General features: G+C 40.2%; 1 long non-coding RNA gene across 1 annotated transcript; it reads right to left on the bottom strand.

Moving 5' to 3' along the window:
* Positions 1-422: 422 nt before the first annotated feature.
* Positions 423-3,923, bottom strand: LOC129657420 (uncharacterized). Its single transcript, XR_008716704.1, has 2 exons — positions 1,811-3,923; positions 423-1,170 (listed from the first exon to the last, which is right to left on the bottom strand). It is a non-coding gene; the product is annotated as an uncharacterized LOC129657420 (long non-coding RNA).
* Between the last annotated feature and the right edge of the window lie 6,304 nt (positions 3,924-10,227).

The following is a 10,227-nucleotide window of genomic DNA, read 5'->3' as shown; positions in this document are numbered from 1 at the left end:
ACAAACACACTTTAGAAAGTCAATGAATTTCAAAGAGGACTTTGACTTTTTTTAATGACAAAAATGTTAAAAATATCAATTTTGAGTGGCAAAATCATGACTGTTTCTTGTATTTTTTTTCTTTTTTCCCCCTGTATTTTCAAAAATTTTTAGAAGAAAAAATCTATACGGCAATGTAGATTGCATATACCATCAACTTACAAAATCTAAACAGAAACTAAGAAGTATGCAATCTGTCTTTAATCTGAGTTACTAAAGTAAACATATTTGATATGAAAATACCAATATTGTTATTTTAAGATCTCCTAAAGTCTTTATAACATGTCTTCTAAAAGGTCTTTCGAATTAACACAAAATTACATTTACCCAGTCAGTTTCTTTCCATGTGAGAAAAATAATTAGTATTTCACAAGAGTATGCCATTTTAGTGTAATTGCAAAAGAGCAAGGAGACATTTATCAGGTGACAGCAATAAGGTGGAAAGTCAAGTTATTCTTATAGACTGGAAGTTTTAGATCTGATGCTTTCATTTTCTGAAATTTCTTTTAAAACTACAGAGTGCTATACAAATGCACACACAATTGCTGCTATTAATTGCCAACCTAGATAGTATATTGAAAAGCAGAGACATTACTTTGCCAACAAAGGTCCCTTTAGTCAAGGCTATGGTTTTTCCAGTGGTCATGTATGGATGTGAGAGTTGGACTGTGAAGAAAGCTGAGCACCAAAGAATTGATGCTTTTGAACTGTGGTGTTGGAGAAGACTCTTGAGAGCCCCTTGGACAGCAAGGAGATCCAATCAGTTCATTCTAAAGGAGATCAGCCCTGGGTGTTCTTTGGAAGGAATGATGTTAAAGCTGAAACTCCAGTACTTTGGCCACCTCATGTGAAGAGTTGACTCGTTGGAAAAGACTCTGATGCTGGGAGGGATTGGGACAGGAGGAGAAGGGGACGACAGAGGATGAGATGGCTGGATGGCATCACTGACTCGATGGACGTGAGTCTGAGTGAACTCCGGGAGATGGTGATGGACAGAAAGGCCTGGCGTGCTGCGATTCATGGGGTCACAAAGAGTCGGACACGACTGAGCGACTGAACTGAACTGAACTGAACTGATTAAAACTTTGAAGTATTCCCAGAATGAGTCTCAGGACCAACGTTGGGATGATCCTATAAATTAAAGTATGTGGAGAGAACATAGAAGTTTCTTTCAGAATTTATTGAAGTTTAAGCAAGATTATTTCCATTTAAATCTATGGGCTAGAGGACTTCCCTGGTGGTATAGTGTTTAAGAATCTTCCTGCCAATTCAGGGAACATGGGTTAGATCTATAGTGTAAGAAGATTCCACATGCCTCAGGGCAACTAAGCAGATAAGCTGCAGCTGAGCCTGAATGCTGAAACTAACTAAATAATTTTGTTAAAAAATTGAAAAAAAAACACACAAAACTATGAGATGGACAATGGCGGTGGTGGTTCTAGGCAATGGAAGATGGAGTAGACATCATTTTCATTTACTTCATGAAAATGTTGGAGAAGGGCGAGTCTCTAAAACACAAGGACAGATCTTCTTATCTCAACCTCCCACCACTCTGACTGTGAAAGGGAAGCTGGACCTTCCCTAGAATCCTGTCCTGAAGTACGGTCCATAAAGCACCGTATTGCTTAGGGTACACATCTAAGCCAGTTAACATCAACTGCAAGCAAAAGGTGGCGATCTGCTGACCAAACGATTTTTACTGTTCACAAAAGAGCATTTTGTTTAGAGGTTTACCTTCAGGGAAAAATAAGGAAATGAGCTAGACTAGTACCTAAAGTGATTGATCCAAAATTAATTTCACATGGTTTGAGGGCACAAGTGTCTGAGGGAAAAGGTGAGAAATGGAGAAAATGAGACTTGGTTAAGAAAGAAAAGGCCATTGAGAGTTGAGTTTGGGAAAAGAAAAGTCATATTCAATATTTCATCCTTTGTCCGGAAGTAATATGAAGAGTATTAAAGAGGCTAAGGAAAGGAAGTCTTCCAGCTTTAGGTTCGAGAAAGGGCAAGTCCAATCTGTCTTTAAAGATGAGCTGAACATGTCACTCAATAATCAGGCTCCCATGGACCTCAGCTGCGCCTCCTGTGCAGCCGTCCACAGGCGTCCTCAGGAAGACAAAGCGTTTCCACATGCTTGCTCTCTGGCGTGATTCCAGACTTCTCTCCCTCTCTACCACTTACTCATGTTCCTTTCCCTCTCAACTTCTTAATTTCCCAGATTCTCAATCGTAAGATTGGTGATTGAATGGAGACAATTCATGTAGGTACCACCGTTGAGAAATTCACCTCTGAAGGCTTTATTGTCATAAGGTTTTTTAAGAAATGTGGTAAAACCAACCCAGCAATGTTGGTCCCATTAAAATACAGTGTCCTTGGGAGTTGTTCAAACTAGATTCTGTCTGTTGGGTGAGAGCTTTCTGGAGGTTGGAGACTTTTGATAGTCCTCCAGAGTCCTTCAAGAGGGAGGCCATGGCCTCTTGCCAAACTTTGGTCATCGTTTCCCTGAGAGATTCAAACCAGAGAGTGTATTTCCATTACAACTTCAGGACGTCACCTGCGATATTACTTACAGGATGGGGATGGTTGTGCCAGGAGCCCCAGCTGGATGGCTATCAAACCAGAAGAGTAATATCATGACTTCTGCTCTACTGTCTCCTCGCGTAGTTTATGAAGAATAGACATTAGTATTAATTTGGGCTTTTGTATCTCTGTTCATTCTGTTCCTGATGCCAGTTGTCTCGCTGTTTATACTCTTTGCACTGTTCACTGAACCTAGGGTAGGCAAGGCGTGAGCTAAGAGGGTGGAAGGAGATGAGAGGAGCTGTAGGAACCGCAGGCACGTTTGTTCTCTCTTGGCAGCGGCCACAGCACAACCTAACACAACACAACCTGTCTCCTGACTGGTACAGCAGCCACACCAGCGTTCTCTCCTGGCTAACGCCAGCCGCAACAGTAAACACGCTGTATTCTTCCCTCTCTGGCGGATTGAAGGGACGCCGCTGTGAGGCAGCAGTAATTCCCGCCATTTTATGGGTGGGGCTCATATCCATATCACCCAAAGCAGCTCCTCACCTTAGTGCTATGAGCGATCTCAGCCATTGCATAATTATTTACAAAACGTGGGGGGAGAGCGCCTGAACGTGCCGTCTTCGCTAATTTGCTCTCTCCCCACAGCTTTCTACTTCATACAAGATAGCATTTTTTTCCTCTCGAATTCCCGTAACAACCAGGATTAGAGCTGAAGTTAGAGCTGATTAGAAATTTGATAAAATTTCACCTGGGTAAAAACTGACACAGAAAATAATTTTTTTCGTCACTTGGTAAAATGGAATACTTTTCCATAAAGCTCTAGGAACAGCTATACTCCTGGGATAGTGGTAAAGGGTTTTTGTACATTATTTTTTTTTCAATAAAACTATCATTTTAAGAAAATGAGTAGTTCCATACATTTTCACTGACTTCTTCCTCATTACCATGTGCATGTATGTGTGTGTTTGCATGCTGTTTTAAAAAAAGACTCCGGTATAGAAAACAAAGGGTTGAACAGCAAATAATACAAATCATTAAAATATCACAGATCTACTTTTTAGTAAGGTTGAGATTCAACTTAAAAAAAAAAAATTCTGCCAAAAAGAAGATATATCAGGCAAACAATTGGGTGGGAGAAGAGGCATAGATCTCATTTCTAAAGAGAATGAAAAAATGGATATGAATCATGGATCTAGATAAATCAGAAATGCAGCTGTTTGGAACCTAAGTCTCCTTATTGCTCTACACCAGGCCTAAAGACGTGATGATCTTTAAAGAGCAACCCCAGGTGTTGACACTGCAGAGACATCTCAAGGGAACTCTTTGACACTCGACCCCTTAGACTTTTACCCTCAACAAGACTGTATCCCTTCTGTTTCTGATACTTATGAGTAAAATTTCTCATCCAAATTCAGGAATCATACCTGTTTTCAACATTAAACTTGCTTTGATCATTCCTATCTTAACAGGAATTACCACCCAAAGAGCATTCACTTAGAAATCAGGCATTTTGGACCAAATTTTATAAGACCAACAGTGAATATACATTCTCCATCTGTGCAAAAGCTGAGTTTGGGTATTGGAAGGCCTACACATCCTATTGAAGAGACATTTTTCTTATAGCAGTTTCTTGTTTACAGTTGAAAATCTAAAACAGAAAAATAATCTCTGATCGTAAGTTCTAATTTCCACCTTCTGTGACCCTCACTTAAAGCCAATTGGTCTCATGTGATCTTCAGATCTTAACTCCAAATCCATAGCATCATGGGGTTCACACACTTGGGAATAGACAGGAACTTTTGTAGAAACAGTTCCTAAAATGGATATTTCAAGGAAAAGTCATTTACTTTGCTAAAGTTTGGGAGAGGCCATAAATGTTTTATCCCATAGGACTCAGAAGGTTATAAACAAATGTAAGACTTTACCTTCAGCACTTTGAAACTCACAAAATAATTTTGAAGCTTGTATTGGAAATAATTTTGTACACAAAAGAATAAAATGCTAAGATCTGTTTATAGAAGTTTAATTTAAGCCAATGCATTATTCTGTGGCATTCATCCTAACAACCTCACTACAAACTGCACTCATTTAACCCCTGGAGATTCAGTTCCTTTACCTAAAAATGAGATTGAACCAGATGATGCCTGAAAATCCCATTCAGGTCAAAGATACTATAATTTGATATCACCCTAAATAGTAAACAATACATTTCCATTTTGATTGGTTTTATGCTTTTTCAATTCTCTTGTATAGTTGAGGAAAAAAATTACAAAATTTTAACCTTTCTATTGTTGTGCAATGTGTCTACTCTGAGTTGATTTTACTCATGGAATTATATTAACTCTTTCAGCTCCTAATCCAAAGTATCAAAGACAGAAGAGTTGAACTCCCAGCACAATTAAAAAGCTTTATACTGGAATGCATTATCTACCGCCAAGGAGTAACTAGGCCTTGGGAAAAATTATCATGTCCTTCATTGTTCTGTAAAAATGTTTAACTGTAAAGGAAAACACTTCACTTTGAAGGATATTTTCTCTATTTTACAAAGATGCTAATTTGAGAAAGTCAAGAGTAAACAAGGAAAATAATACTTTTTCCTTGAATTTAAATATTACAAATGTCAAACATACGACTTATGCAAAGTTTAAGAGTAATAAAACTGCATTAAAGAAAGAAAAAAAATGGAGAGGTTAACTCCTGATACAAGGCTGTGATTTCCAAATATAATGCATTTTTAGATGATTTAGGCCATGTTCCTCCAATTTTTTTCTTGTTGGTACACGTAACAATTGGTGTCATTGTTGAGCATAATATTTTGTTACTGAATGAAATCAACCAGTATTACTATTGACAATAATATTTTTTGATTGGGTAAAGTAGGAACTGAACTTCCTGCAGTTCAATAAATTATATTTTCTTATTTATATACTAAAATGGACATAGATAATTAACCAAATTATAAGTTAAAGATATTTTCATGGTCATTCTCTCTGGTCTTTAAAATTGTGCATAATGAACCAGGTGATATGAAAATAAACACATAGAGACAGAGACTGTTGCTGAGATTAAGCCAAGTTTATAAGAAAAATTATCTTGGGTAATTTGATAACTTATCTTTGTTGTGTGGCATGATAGTTAAATATAAATGGAAGCAGTTTACATTTATGAATTTGATGAGGTTAATTGGGATAATGACTAGTAGTAATTTCAGATCATCCGTTACATCCCACATGCTTTACAAACATTTAACGTAAGGTCTTTGGACCATCAAAAAGCTTGTAAGAAAGGCAGAATCTCAGGCCCCATTCCAAACTTACTAAATGAAAATCTGCATTTTAACAAGATATCCAGGTAGGTATGAGAGGGAATCTTATTAATGAAAGATAAAATCTGAGATGATGAAAGTGAAAGACGAGAGTGAAAAAGTTGGCTTAAAACTCAACATTCAGAAAATGAAGAACATGGTATCCAGTCCCATCACTTCATGGTAAATAGATGGGGAAACAATGGGAACAGTGAGAGACTTTATTTTTGGGGGCTCCAAAAATCACTGCAGATGGTGACTGCAGCCATGAAATTAAAAGATGCTTGCTCCTTGGATGAAAAGCTATGACCAACACAGACAGCATATTAAAAAGCAGAGACATTACTTTGCCAACAAAGGTCTTTCTCGGCAAAGCTATGATTTTTCCAGTAGTCATGTATGGATGTGAGAGTTGGACTATAAAGAAAGCTGAGCATCAAAGAATTGGTGCTTTTAAAGTGTGGTGTTGGACAAGACTCTTGAGAGTCCCTTGGACAGCAAGGAGATCCAACCAGTCCATCCTAAAGGAAATCAGTCCTGAATATTCATTGGAAAGATTGATGCTGAAGCTGAAACTCCAATACTTTGGCCACCTGATATGAAGAACCAACTCACTGGAAAAGACTGTTGCTGGGAAAGACTGAAGGCGAGAGGAGAAGGGGCTGACAGAGGATGAGATGGTTGGATGTCGTCATCGACTTGATGAACGTGAGTTTGAGCAAGCTATGGGAGTTGGTGATGGACAGGGAGGCCTGGTATGCTGCAGTCCATGGGGTTGCAGAGTCAGACACGACTGAGCAACTGAACTGAACTGAAAGTCTGAGAAAGAACACATTATCTCATTTATTCTTTTCAGTAACTAGCCCCCTGTTGGCTTCCCTGATGGCTCAGTGGTAAAGAATCCACCCATGATGCAGGAAAACCTGGTTCAATCCCTGGTTCAAGAAGATCCCCTGGAGAAGAAAATGACAATCCCCTCCAGGATTCTTGCCTGGGAAATCCCATGGGGAGAGGAGCCTGAACGACTAAGCACACACACACCTATGGGAAGATGCAAGAGCCTAGGCTCATTGAAATCTCTCCTTTGATGTGCACCTTAGCTATCTCGGGCCAGTGTCTTGAATCCCCTCCAATTGGAGTGGGAAGTTGAAGCCACGAGAATCCTAGTCACTGTACTTTGAATCACTTGTTCTTGGGAGTTGAGATCATTCTACACGGTGTTCATGTCTCTGAGATCATGAGCCTCTGAGACTTCCATACTGTCTTGTGTCACTGATAAAGTTTAACAAGACTCAGTCTTCTCCTTAGGCTCTTAGAGATACATACTCTCTGAATTTCTCTGGTTTATGGTGAAATACCTTATGCCCATAATTCAAAGCTTGCTTGATTACAAGTTACATGGTAATAGCCACCTCCATGAAGAATCTGGGATCAATTAGTGAAACAGCCACAGGTCTACAATCATCAAATCAAGAAGCATACCCACATAGGTATACATTACTTCTCAGGAAACAGAGCTTCATGGATGTTGGGTGAAAAGTGATGACAGCTCGACAATTTTATAAGAGAAATACTGAGTTTTCCTTAAGTTATTGAAGCAACACAATATCATGTAAATTTTATTCTCTATCTGACAGAGCCAATTTTGAACTATGCATTTATCTGCTTATTGCAATTCCGATTTCCGTAACATCTCGTTAGTGTTTCATTGGCTTCCCAGGTGGCTCAGTGGTAACGAATTTGCTTGCCAACGCAGGAGATGCAGGAGATGTGGGTTCAATCCCTGGGTTGGGAACAACCCCTGAAGGAGAAAATGGCAACCCACTCCAGCATTCTTGCCTGGAAAATCCTATGGGCAGAGGAGCCAGGTTCCCACCAGTCTCCTCTGTGACTTTTGTGACTTGTAATCAAGATTCTACAAAAAGAGAGCAAACAGGCTTAGAAATGACACAACTTGGCTTCCTACCTGTTAAATCAGCAATGCAAGGTACACAGTCCACACGCAGGGCACAGAGAAATAGACTCTACCCTACCGTTGGGAGAAGAAAGGCAACTTTTCAGTCTTTCCCAATAAGAGGAGGGACATGCATCCTAGATGCCCCATCTCCTGCCTCATTAAGACCAGCAGCCCCCCGAAGCTTGACTGCCTTTCTCGACCAGCTGCTGACTGCCAACATACATGAGTTCCACTGACACAAAAGTTGCCTGTCTGAGCCCAGGACAATGCACAGAAATGTGAGTTAAACAATTAGCCATTTTATTCCATCACTAAGTTTTAGAGTGATTTGTTTCACGGCAAAAACTAAGTGATAGACTGGCCTATGAGATACTAAAGAATGTACACTAACACTAAACTTTAAATCCGCTTTTATTTTTGTCTTTTGAGAAACATGAAAGGGTATCCAATTCACAGCTCACAGCCCCACTTCTGAGAAAAATAAACAAAACAGCACAAACCGTCCCCTATCCTTCACTCTCTAGTCCCTCAAGCTGACCTGGAGCCCCTCTTGCCTCATTCTGAAACCACTCCTCAAAATTCTGTCGAAGGCCCTGCCCACCCACGCTCCTCACTTCCTGTCTCTCAAAAAGTCACCCTCCTTGAGTGAGAGAGTGACTGTGGACCTGCCCTGCCTGCTCAGCTGTGCCCCAGGGCCCAGTAGCCTGCCTCCTGTCCTTGCCTGCTCCCAGAGACAGCCGTGGCCCAGGCTTCCTGGAAAAGCTGGGCTCCTTCCTCACTCTGATGACTTTTCTCACAGAGAAACTCTTTAAAATGTTTCCAAAAAACCACCTCATGTCCACATTTGAAGATGAGATGTAGAAGGAGCCTGGAAGTGGGAAACTCGTTCACACCTTCACCTGGGGGCTGGCTAGACTCTCTACTGGATGTATGGCCATGGTCACCCCTCAAGAGCATACCCAGACTTGGAACTTGATTGGGGAAAAAAGGGTGAGTTGAGGCTATGAGCAAACAGAATTCCCAAATAGAAGATAACTTCTTAAGGTGGCTCAGATGGTAAAGCGTCTGCCTGCAACGCCAGAGACCTGGGTTCAATCCCTGGGTGGGGAAGATCCCCTGGAGAAGGAAATGGCAACCCACTCCAGTATTCTTACCTGGAAAATTCCATGGACGGAGGAGCCTGGTGGGCTATAGTCCATGGGGTTGTGAAGAGTCGAACTTGACTGAGCAACTTCACTTTTAACTAAAAATGCATAGTGTCTTCAAGTGGGTAAGTATCTCCAAAACAAGTGGAAATTAGAAAGCAGTGGTTATAGTAGTTGCCAGAACTTTAATGGAAATGTCTCATCGTAGAGTCACCTTTAGCTGCTAGCATTGCTAGACAGTATTAATACTACCACGTAGTACTGGTACTACTAGAGTGCGGTACAGGTGAGCTATGGGGATTGGGGGTTTCTATGGTAGACTGGGAGGTCTGACTTGCCAATTAGTACAGGAAAAAACTCAGTCAACACAATGAATCAGGATATTAAGTTACTGGAGAAATTCAGGAACAAGAACCAAGGGATAAACAAGCCAAAGTATTCAGATAGGGAACTGGGTCAGAGTCCATTATCACATTTTGGAATCAGCCATGAAGGTCAGGAGTAAGAAAAGCTATTGTAATCCAAACCTCATTGAGATGAGACGCTAAACTTTCTTACTTGGTTCTTTCCTTCCTAAAATGGATCTGTATCTGTGAGTGGAAAGTTGTGCAGAGCTAAACAAATGTTCCTGCCCACTGTTAGGAAAGCCCCAGGGGGAGACTGAAGTGAGGCTTTAAGCTTGCTGGGCATGAGCAGAAGGTGGAAAAGGTCAAAACCTCAAGTGAAATCATCCAATTCCCAGGTCCTTTCTTTGGGTCCACCTCATCATAGTCATGGAACAGAAGTGCTGGAGCTTAAAGGTCTTATCCTGGACTGAATTCTTTTTTTGACTCTTCATTTGATGGTTATAAGTAGATGGCAAAACTAAGTTGGCCAAAAATGTTGAAGAATAAAGGTAGACATAAATGAAGCAGTTAAATAGAGTTGAAAATATTTGAAAGGGATCAATGAAATAATTGTTTACTTATTAGAAATCACATATATGTACTTTTTAGGAATTATATATATGTGTTATATATGTATATATATTTTCTAATAAGTAAACAGTTATATATAACATATATATGCATTCCCAGGTGGCACACTGGTAAAGAGTCTGCCTGTCAATGCAGGAGATGCAAAAGACGCTGGTTCCATCTCTGGGTCAGGAAGACCTCCTGGAGAAGGAAATGGCAAACCACTCCAATATTCTTGCCTCAGAAATCCCATGGATAGAGGAGCCTGGTGGGTTACAAAGTCCATGGGATTGCAAAGAG

Source organism: Bubalus kerabau, chromosome 7, assembly GCF_029407905.1.
Source record: "Bubalus kerabau isolate K-KA32 ecotype Philippines breed swamp buffalo chromosome 7, PCC_UOA_SB_1v2, whole genome shotgun sequence".
Lineage (NCBI taxonomy): Eukaryota > Metazoa > Chordata > Mammalia > Artiodactyla > Bovidae > Bubalus > Bubalus kerabau.
Note: the sequence above shows the minus strand (reverse complement) of the source record. Positions and strands in the feature narration are given on the sequence as shown.